Here is a 12,050-nt window from a genome sequence, read left to right on the forward strand (position 1 = left end):
ACGTTTTCAAAAATAAAATGAATTTACTTGCAAAATAAGGGTGAAATTTCTTGCTAAGGTTTATAAACAATAGGAAGAATGCAAGTAGTTGCTCCGACACCGGTTAAGACTCCGGGAACAAGTTTCCCCATGAGGTCGCTTTACGAACATCTCCCGATAACGGATCTTCACTTCAAGTCATGTCACTCACTTCAGACAGCAGACAACCGGTAACCAGGTATCCCCAACGGAGTGCAAACTACATATTCCAAGAAGAAGACATCTTCTGAACAAAAAAAATCAAGTCGTATCACAGGATTTCACATCCGCGACAATTCTATCCACATTCACTTTACATTTTATAATCTTCATAACATTCATACATTCTTTACGGATCATATCACATGACTGCACAATTAGCATAGTCTAGTTAGGCTTTGATCCTATTATTGCTCGAGTCACTTGGACATCTACTCAAGTTTCCCCTGCAGGTCATGAAAGAGCATTCTTCTTCATGAAGACGGTCCGTCTCGCTTAAGGATTCCTTGTTTAAGTTGGCAAATGGCATTCTCTTTCAGCAGAAGACAATTTTCTGACTTCTTCCAAGCGAAGATAACGAATGGCAGTCTTCTTCATGAAGACGGGTCGTCTCGCTTGAGGATTCCTTGTTTAAATTGGCAAATGGCAGTCTCTTTCAGCAGAAGACAGTTTGCTCACTTCTTCCAAGCGAAGATAACGAATGGAAGTCTTCTTCACGAAGACAGTTCGTCTCGCTTAAGGATTCCTTGTTTAAGTTGACAAATGGCAGTCTCTTTCAGCAGAAGAAAGTTTGCTCACTTCTTCCAAGCGAAGATAACGAATGGCAGTCTTCTTCATGAAGACAGTTCGTTTCGCCTAAGGATTCCTTATTAAAGTCATCAAATGGCAGTCTCTTTCAGTAGAAGAAAGTTTGCTCACTTTTTCCAAGCGAAGATAACGAATGGCAGTCTTCTTCACAATGACAGTTCATCTCGCTTAAGGATTCCTTGTTTAAGTTGGCAAATGGCAGTCTCTTTCAGCAGAAGACAGTTTGCTCACTTCTTCCAAGCGAAGATAACGAATGGCAGTCTTCTTCACGAAGACAGTTCGTCTCGCTTAAGGATTCCTTGTTTAAGTTGGCAAATGGCAGTCTCTTTCAGCAGAAGACAGTTTGCTCACTTCTTTCAAGCGAAGATAACAAATGGCAGTCTTCTTCACGAAGACAGTTCGTTTCGCCTAAGGATTCCTTATTAAAGTCAGCAAATGGCAGTCTCTTTCAGTAGAAGACAGTTTGCTCACTTTTTCCAAGCGAAGATAACGAATGGCAGTCTTCTTCACAATGACAGTTCGTCTCGCTTAAGGATTCCTTGTTTAAGTTGGCAAATGGCAGTCTCTTTCAGCAGAAGACAGTTTGCTCACTTTTTCCAAGCGAAGATAACGAATGGCAGTCTTCTTCACGAAGACAGTTCGTTTCGCCTAAGGATTCCTTATTAAAGTTAGCAAATGGCAGTCTCTTTCAGCAGAAGACAGTTTGCTCACTTTTTCCTAAGCAGGGTCAACGAATGGCAGACTTCTTCACGAAGACAGTTCATTTCCCTTAAGGATTCCTTATTTAAGTCGGCAAATGGCAGTCTCTTTTACAGAAGACAGTTTGCTCATTTTTTTTCCTAACCAGAGTCAACGAATGGCAGTATTCTTCACAAAGACAGTTCGTTTCGCTTAGGAATTCCTCAGCCAAGTTGACAAATGGCAGTCTCTTTCAACAGAAGACAGATTGTTCACTTTTCATTCCCCTAGCAGTCGATGAATGGCAGTATTTCCCAATAGAGACAGTTTGCCTTTTTCCAAGATGTTTCATCCCCATCAAAGTTGACAAATGGCAACTTTCCTCCTAGAAAATAGTTTGTTAACTCCCCAGCGGAGTCAATAAATGGCAGTCTTTGTCAAGAAGATAGTTCAGATTCCTCAGCATAAGTCGATGAATGGCAGTCAGTAAATGGCAGTCTTCGTCCCAAAGACAGTTCATCCGCTTTCAAGCAAAGTCATTAGCTCCTCAAAAGGACGCACGATCATATGGCATTCCTTCGAAGACATCACATTGAAGGAAAGTATGATAAAGTTTCTTATCAACCATTAAATGGCATCTCTCCAACGAACACTGGTGAGAAGTTTGATGAGGAAACAAACCCTTGGAGATTTTCTCTTTATCTGGGATATTGTCCAAAATTGTAACTGAGACCGGTTTCGCGATCAGAGCATCCGAAACGAAGGGAGGTTGTTTACCTTTTTCTAAGTATCAACATTTAGTCAAAGAAGATGGGTTGCGCATTCTACATTGCCATCCATTCACTTGAGTTCGCATAAACACATTCTACAGGAGTTTGTCTCCTCATCCCCCGCATAGAGCGACAACGGGATCTAGTCATGAACGAATGTTTCATTATCACTGCAACATCTCAGGAACGCCCAAAATTCGGGCATTCTTTGATATTTAAGTCTCTCTCATTCAGGAGAGATCAAGATGTCAATCTTTCTCCCTCCAAATGAAAGAACTTAAATAGGGGCATCTGTCATACCCTAATTTTGACCCCCCTGAGATGTCACACCTCCAGGAATTTCATCAAATTCAAGATAGATACTCAGAGCAGTCACCTATTCATCTGGTACTTAATCGAGGATGTTCAAGGACAAAAGAGCTCAGGCAAAGGATCAATCAATAAAGGGAATGATCTCTAAAACAATCACAAGACTCAAATGATTCATTCATTCACCTATAATTGATTAGGCACGAGTCATCAAGACTCAGGTTTGCTCAGATCACCAGACTAGGGTTTTGAGCCTATCAAGGATTGAAATCAGGGACCACATTTGGGAGCCCCTAAGGAACTTCAAGACATCAATCAAATGGTTTAATCATCTTCCAATAATCCATATAACAATATCCACTAGGCATTATACTTCAATTCAAGATCTATAGTCATCAGTTTCATCTGGTCGACAATTAGGGTTTCAGACCTAATTCACTTGGATAATTGACTTTTAATCAGGACATAGATCCCCAACTCAAAACATGGCTCAAGAACTTCTATTACCTCAATATAATCCATTCATATCATTCATTTGAGGAGGAGAGCTTGATTCAACACAAAAGTCCAAGATTTCAATTCATTTGGAAAAAGTCAATTATACAAGATCATCTTTGACTTTTAGGATTTTTGGTCAAACCTTAACTTTTAAGGATCAATATCATCAATGTATGATTATTAAATTCATTTGACCAAAGAAAATCAAGAAAATTCATCAAGGATCAAAAAGTCAACAAAAAGTCAAACTAAATGCATTTTGACCTAGTTCGTGGATCTCAAAATTTCACCTACACAACTCAAAAAACTTCCAACATGAAAGTTGTAGATCTCATGAAATAAAACAACTTCTTATATTGCAACTTTTTTCAAGAGATCAATCATTTAAGATATTTGAGCTTTGGAAGTTATAGGTCATAAAAACTTAGAAAATTTTCCAAGTGTTTTTAACCTAGTTTTCTTCCAACTTTAGGCCCATTTTTCACAAATTTCCAAAATGATTTTGAAGAAACTCCAAACTAATGAATTGAAGTACATGTTAAAGGCTTTCTAAATTATGCTCAACTTTCTCCAAATTCATTTTGAGCTAAGAGTTATGTTTGTTCAAAGTTGGCCTCATGAAGTAAAATTATAGGTCATGTACAATTTGGAACTTAGCAAATTTGTGCAATTGACTCCACTAATTGATGCAACACGACCTGTAACATATAAGTGAAGATGCCATGCATTCATTTTCATCATTGTATAAGGATTGAAGAATATTCCCAAAACAACAACATGTGATTATGTAATGATTGCATTTTGAGAATTTATGGCAAATGGATGAATCATCAAAGGAATCTTCTCACCAGCCAATTGGAAAACTCCTCTGCATCAGAAATGTTCCCCGATATCAGATAAGATCAATCGATAAGGAGCTAGCTCGGTTTGGCCATCATTTCATTTTGAAGATTCTTTGAATTTCTTCATGGCCAAGAAACCAAAACTCCCTCACTAAGCAAGCTCACTCCTCCAATTCGTACTGAGCTCTTTTCCTATAAATAAAAGTGCATTCCTCAGTAATAAGCACACCAAAGCAACTCTAATTCTTGCTTTCTCCTTCTCTCCCTCATGCTTATGGTTTTCAAAAGTTCTTTGGCAAGAAGAATCGAATTCTTCAAACCAGAGCTCTTCTTTTGAAAGTAAGCCTTCTAACATCTCAAGGAGGTTCATTAGAGGTGATCCAAGCACCTGGATCACTTCTGTAAGTGCAAGAACGCCATCTTCACTTCCACTTTGGACCAAAGTCACTCGGAGGCCTGTAGAACAATTCAGGAGGTGTCAAACAAATTCAAGCATTCATACACGTTCCTAAGGGGGTAGGGAAGCTATCCAGATGGTCGCAGCTCATCTGTAAATGCAGAATCATCATCTTCGATTCCTACTTGAAGCTCAAGTAAGAGGGGTCGAGTAGATCATTTCAGAGGTTTTCAAAGCAATCTAAGTGCCCAGATAGCATCAACAAGGTCCCAGGAAGCTTTTGCAATCATTCATTCAAAGCCAGAAGCTCTCCACCATTCACACAACCTTCATTTTCAGAGGTAAGTTTCTGAACTTTACCTCTTTAATCTGTGCACTCTTTTCGTTAAAACTCGATACCATTTCATTCAGCATCATCAGAGGATTAAAAACCCTCTATCATCATCTGTTTATCTTTCAGTATAGTCATTTAATTTAATTTTCAAGTTTTAGGGTTCTTCACGTATTTTAAGTAATTCAATAGCTATAGCCAATTATAGTTTTTGATAGTTATATATTTGAGTTCGTGAGAGAAAATGGATTAAGTTTGATGTTTACATCATCTGATTTGGTTGAGAAATGAGAGAGTTGGAATTTTGAAAATGGTGGAGCTTGAGGTTGAAGACGAAGATGGTGGGTGGCGCCATTTTTGAATTCTCAGGGGTGAATTTAAAATATAATTAATTGGAAGTGTGTTATAAACGAATACATCGTTTAGCTCACTTGGTCACATGCGCTTCCACTCTCTCTTGCCACAAGGTCTGGGGTTCGGTCCCCCCTCATACCTTTTGTTATTTTTTTTCCATTTATCACGCTTGTTTCATATATAACCAAACAAAACCCCTCTTTAGTCACACTGAGCGTGTAGCTCAGTTGGCTTTGTTTTGTGTGGTGACCATGAGAACGTGGGTTCAAGCCTTGGTGGAGACAAAACCCGATTTTTTACCACTTTTCCATTCAATTTTCTTCATAACTTTAAATAATTAATTCACTTATCAAATTAAATCATTTTCACTTCATTTTTTACACACTTGTTATTTAATATATATATATATATATATTTTGTGAATAATCAAAAAATCACAAAAAAAAAATATTATTTATTTTATGTGTTTTTCATAGGTTTAAAATGGTGTGTTTTTAAGTATTTTTTTAATACTTTTAATATACATTTCTTTCATTTGTTTTTTTAAACTAACCATTTTATAAATAATTTTGTGATAAAACCCTAGTCATTTAGGTATTAGATAAGTATAGATTTTCTCTTTACCTTAGTTAAGTTAACTTTTGACAAATTTAAAAATTGGTTTAATCCCCGATTAACTAGACGATCGAGGTTTTCAAACAACAAAACCTTGTATCATGTCAATCATTCAACTATTTTTCATAAACAGTAAATAATTCTCTGGGCCTCTATTAGAGTGTAAGACCCAACACCTTTTTCTATTCTTAATTTGTTTTCAAAAAACTGTATTTACAAAATCTTCTTTCTATTTTCAAAACATTCTTCTAGTATTTGAAGGGCATTATTCCCGGTGAAACTCTTCAGATACCTATGTGACCTAAGGTCCATCTTCACTTCTTCTGTTTTCAAAAACCTTTAATTGTTTATAATAAATATTCAACTGTTATCAATAAACAACCAAGCTACTGGTAAGGCTTTGTACATACATCTTCAAAGGCCTCCACTCCATCCAGGTTAGGCTTTATAGCTTTCAATTTATGGTCTTCATTTAAATTACTGTCAAATATAAATTGTATATATATTGTTTAGAATTACGTCTGAGTGTAAACCCTAGGACAGATAAATTATATATATATTATAGGACTATGGCCTAGGATTGAGAATGTCTTCCCGGTGAAGGCTATTTCCTAATTAGAAATCTTTAGTTCAAACCTCAAGATGAATTATTCCCGGTGAAACATCTTGAGAAAAGCCTTAGAACCCAAACTAGGACACATCCACCCAAGAGGAATTATTCCCGGTGAAACCTCTTACCCATTTGCTTAGAGCCAAAATAAGTTCAAAACCACATAGCTTTCTCTTGTGCTATAACAAGGACCCTCGATGACCCTCGATTAGCCTCCTCTTGGGCTTTGAACAAGGACCCACAGGCTTCTTAAAAGAATATTTCCAGCTTACTCTTGAGCTTGTATACAAGGACCCATCAGGTTTCTTATAAATATAGGAACAGGTCTTTAGTCACCTTTTAGCCTACCCTGGTGAGTTTCTTCTATTCTCAAAACCAGACTTTAAACAAGCTAAAACGTCTCAATCTCAGTATTGAGTACACCTTTTGGAATGAGAAACATGGACAGTCTCTGCCACCCTTATCTCCATTATTTTTCCTCCTTAGCAGAGTCTAGGTTCCATATCTGTCTATCCTCAATAAGTGTCAGCCTTAATCTTGGGCTTTAAACAAGAAGTCTCAAATAGTTAATCATTCTGCCATCAGCCAAAAACCCCTGGAAAGGGTCAGCCTCCGTTAATTCCTTCATTTTAACAAAAACCCTGGAAAGGGTTAGGCTCCAAAATCAGTCCTCTAAAGTCATAATTCCCTGGAAAGAGTTAGCTTCCAAAATTGAGTTTTTAAAAGACAAATTCCCCAGTAGAGTCCATCTTCAAACCTGGGTCTTTCATTCATCAATTCCTGTTTAACAAAAGCACAATCCTTAGTAGAGTCAATCTTTAGGATAATCCTCAACAGAGTCAAAATCCCCTATGAGTCAAAGATCCCACACTGGTAGATCTTTCCTTTTTTAAGAGTCAGCCTCAACCTTGGGCTTTATACAAGGCACACATTCCCTTTAGAGTCAAAACCTTACTCATAGGTATTCCCTTATTCAGAGTCAGCCACAACCTTGGGCTTTGTACAAGGCATATAATAGAGTCTCCCCAGTAAGTCCTTCATCATCAAGTAGCCACAACCTTGGGCTTTGTACAAGGCAGATAAACCAAATTTCCTGTGTCAAAAGATTCCTAACCTTTAGGATCTTTTCCCCATAGAGTCATCCATACTCAGTTTCCTCAACAGTCAGCCACAACCTTGGGCTTCATACAAGGCACAAAATAGAATCTTCCCTAGCAAGAGTCAGCCACAACCTTGGGCTTCATACAAGGCACAAAATAGAGTCTCCTAGGTAGAGTCAGCCACAATTCTGGGCTTTGTACAGAACACTAAAAAACCTTTCAATCATAAAACAAAATAAACACTCTCCAGCTAGAGTCAGCCTCAATTCTGGGCTTCGTACAAAACACAAAACTTTTTAGTTTAAGTTAATCCCAAGTAAAGTCATCTCCTAGAGTCATTAAAAACAATCAAAAGCCTCAAGCCTGGGCCTCATATAAGCCAGCTAAAAATAAAATCTTTCAAGCAGTAGATAGACATAGCTTATATTTATAAGGAGATATTCCTCCTATCTCACCACAAACAATCATTTCAAACAAACAATCATTTCAAACATTCTCCCATTTAGGACTCGTGAAAGGCATGCTCTGGCAACACACCCAGACTTGTACAACTTTCCCTAATTTGGTCGAGAATCTTTCATTCAAGAGACGCGTGACTGGCATACTTGATCATCCAAGTAAGGTCCCTCTCTTAATGAAACAAACTTAGCTTTTCTGTCATTTTTAAATGTTTGTGGTGGAATAGTAGAAATACCTCTCTGTAACGATGACTTCATGTCTCTTTACTGTAAACAGAGATTTAATCTAAGCTTCAACCTTGAGCTTCAAGCAAGGCGCCAAAAACAATTAATTTCCCTAATTAGTTCTCCGAACTACAAAAAGCTCTGACTTCCATTAGGGATATGTAGGCATGAGGTTCACAAGGAATCTCAGTGAGCTAATAAAAAAACCAAAATAGTCAGTCTGTTTGTCTTTTTTAATTCAATTCAATTCTCTCTCCTAACACAAAGGAGAAACTTTCCCAATCATTAGCAGCAAACACAAACACATAGACACGGAGAAGGTTCCCGTAGAGTACTACGGATATGTAGGGTGCTTAAAACCTTCCCTATGTATAACCGACCTCCCAGACTTCAGAATTTCTAGTCTAGGTGAATCCCTACACTTAGCAAACTCCTAGGGTTTATTTGAGATCTTTTTCCCCTTCCTCTTCGTAGGATAATTAAAAAGTTCGTGTGTTATCGTAGGAAAAACTTAAATAAAATTCATCCCGCCACGGGCGCATTCTCCTTCCAAATTTCGCATGAAGGGTCTAGCGTGCCGTCCTCCCAAGTTAAACGGGGAGGTAAAAAAAACGACACCACAATATCCTTCAAAGATACTAATCCCAACGTTCTAGCATATCCTTTGCAACAACATAAATAAGCTTCGGTAAATTTGGTAGATCAACACCCCAATGTCATTCAAACCTTCGACATCCGTCAAATAGGGGAAAATATCATCAAAATGCATGCTAGACAAGCTGGGTATGGCCACGTACCACCTCACAACTACTTCACATGTGAAATTTGTCCTAAGAATAATCAAGGATGTGCTTTAGTTCAAGCTGCATTGCAAGAGCAAATGGATTTAGGATGGATCCAACACATTCGAGTCAAAACTGAATACGACATCAACATGGTTCTAGGATGTCTAGGAGGATACAAGATCTACAGAGTTGAAGATCTCAAAGGATCAGTAGTCAGGTTCCATAAGACTTTAAATGGACTTGCTTACTTTGGAACTGATTTCCATCCTTACAGTAGATGCAAAATTTGTCAAAGATATTCACGAGGATGTTTACGCGTCCGTAACGAAACTCAGAAGTTAATGGATGACAATACCATTACAGTTCTTGCCAACAGGGAAGATGACGAAGTCTTTACCGTATCTCCTCAAATTAATCAAGTTTAACCAATGAAAATTGAGTATGACAGCAGGAAGACATTCGTTGTTCCACTTCTCATCTATTTACGAGGTCATGTACCGTATGAGTCCGACAAGGCTATACCATACAAGTACAACGCTATATTCATTGATAATGGTAAGGAAATACCATTACCATCAGTTGTTAACATTGCTGATGTTAGTCGAGTTACTAGAAGTGGACGAGTCTTCAATAGAACAACAGAAAATTTGGAAAAACCTTCAGAAGAAGCACCACATAAGCAAGACAATCATCCGACCAATACTACTCAAGCGAAAGAAAATTATGAGATTTTGAAATTAATCCAGAGGAGTGAATACAACATTGTAGATCAACTGCTACATACTCCGTCTAGGATCTCTGTGTTTTCCCTACTATTGAGTTCAGAGGTTCATAGGGAAGCTCTACAGAAAGTTTTGGAACAAGCTTTCGTAGAACCAGGTGTTACCATAGGGCAATTCAACAACATCGTTGCCACCATCTCCGTAGGAACTAATCTAGGTTTCTATGACGAAGATCTTTTTGAAGAAGGCATTGGGTCATAACTTGCCACTCAACATCTCAGTCAGCTGCATGAGTGATGTTCTTACAGGAGTCTTAATAGACAATGGATCCTCTCAACATCATGCCGAAATCAATCTTGTCAAGATTATCCTTCAAGGATTTCCCATTAAGGGACAGCAACGTCATCGTCAAGGCGTTCAATGGATCTAGAAAGTCAGTGTTTGGAGAGGTTGGTCTTCCCATAACCATTGGGCCTCACACTTTCCAAATCACTTTCCAAGTTATGGATATCCAGGCAACATACAGTTGTTTGCTAGGTCGCCCATGGATTAATGAAGCTCGGGCAATTACTTCAACCCTCCATCAGAAATTGAAGTTCATACAAAATGACAAATAGGTAACCATATATGGAGAAAGAGCTCTAATCGTCAGCAGTCTGTCATTATTCTCCGACATAGAACCAAAAGAAGTTGCTAGATCTAAATTCCAAGCACTTTCCTTGGACAAGTAAAAGAGTAAGGAGAAAGCAGTGTCTATTTCTTCCTACAAAGATGCAATCCGAGTTGTAAAGGATGGCACTATCAGTGGTTGGAGGCATATTGAGATGCCTACGAACAACAAAAATAGAACCAGAGTTGGACTTTATCCAACATTATCAAAGGCTATCCAAGGAAAAGAGGTAGTTTGCCCAATTCAAGAAACTTTCCGCAGCGGAGGTTTTCTTCAGCCTGTTCAACAAATAGTCAATACCATCGGTACAGAAAACACTGATGAGAATTTTGAAGAGGAATGTCTATCCTACCTTCTCGGATCAGGATACATTTCCTTAGCAGAGTCTGATTCACCTTTCTGCTATCCGACTACAAGATCAGGAAGTATGACTCAACCAAGCAGTGACGAAGTTGTCAATAGCCTCGCCACCAAAAGTCATGGTTCATCAGAAGAAGTTCCTCCTATCTCCGAAGAAACCTGGGATACATTAGGAGAATCAAGCGGAAAGTTTGACTACATGGTGAAATACTCTGCTCCTGAAAGTTCAAAAATCTCTCTTGAAGACATTGTTCCAACTGGATGGAATATTGATCATGAGTACTTTGCTCTGCCAAAAGAGATACACAAGCCTTGCTATCCATCATCACCGTCTGGTGAAGTCATCATTGAGGATTATATCCCCAGATCACCTTCTGAAGCCACAGATTGGGAATGTACATACCTAGTCAACGCCATCTTGGGAGAAGAGCAAGATCAAAATACAAAAGAGGATGATCTCGAAAGTGTCTTCGACAACAAGTCTCTCCATTCAGAAGATTGGAAGTTTCCTCAAAAGAAAATCCGACATACTCCACTTGGAAATGGGTATGCTCACACCGCTCAATCTGTTGAAGCAAAAGAAGACCGTCTGAGTGTTACAAAAATAGTGGTTGGTAAATCAAGACCTACCATGGGCCAACTCAAGCCTAAAGTGCCAGATTATTGTTTACGGTGATTTCCGGTAAACAACCGCTAGTCTTCCAAACTATAGAATATACTTTGGTTACTCGCAGGATCGACTAGATTGATCATAGGACATAGTCAAAAAGTTTGTCATTTGTGATGAATTGGTTCATATTGGTTGGTTATTTGGTCTTCGATATAAGAAATAAATAGACAAAATGTAAAGACTAACAATCACCTTGTTATACACGTAAATATAACTCTGGCGAAAGATGGAGTAAAGATAAACTTGCAAGAAACTTAGAATACAACAATGTAAATTGCAGAAAGTATATACTTCGAAGTAAGTTAAAACGAAAGATAAAATTGCAGGAATGTAAATGGCTGGAAAGTAACGAAAGATAGAAAAATATTGAAAAGATACTTGCATAAAGATGAATACAAACGTATTTAAGATGGTGGTGTCATACGTACATTTCTCAGCGAACTCGTTCTCTTAACGCTTGATACTTGAGTAATTTGTGAGTGATTTGTACAAAATGATCACACAGAATCCTTACATTAAGACCCTTATTTATACTAATTTCGACCCTAACGGTCCTACATTAACATGATGCCACGTTGCTCACATGCATACGCTTCGAATCCCTGGGGTGCCATTTGTCCTTGTTCGGTTACACAGACTATTTCGAAATTCAAATCCTCCCGCCTGAATCCTCTTTCGATACGTGGCAACGTGATCAAAACCGAGAATGCTACGAAAACACGCCAAGCTTCAATACCCTTCGTATTTCGCAAAATACGCTTAAGTCTTAAGGACAATTCACTTCGAATTAGCTCCAATACTTATTATCTTTATTTCAACTTAAACAACATC

Source organism: Vicia villosa, unplaced genomic scaffold (assembly GCF_029867415.1).
Source record: "Vicia villosa cultivar HV-30 ecotype Madison, WI unplaced genomic scaffold, Vvil1.0 ctg.000878F_1_1, whole genome shotgun sequence".
NCBI classification, from domain to species: Eukaryota; Viridiplantae; Streptophyta; class Magnoliopsida; order Fabales; family Fabaceae; genus Vicia; species Vicia villosa.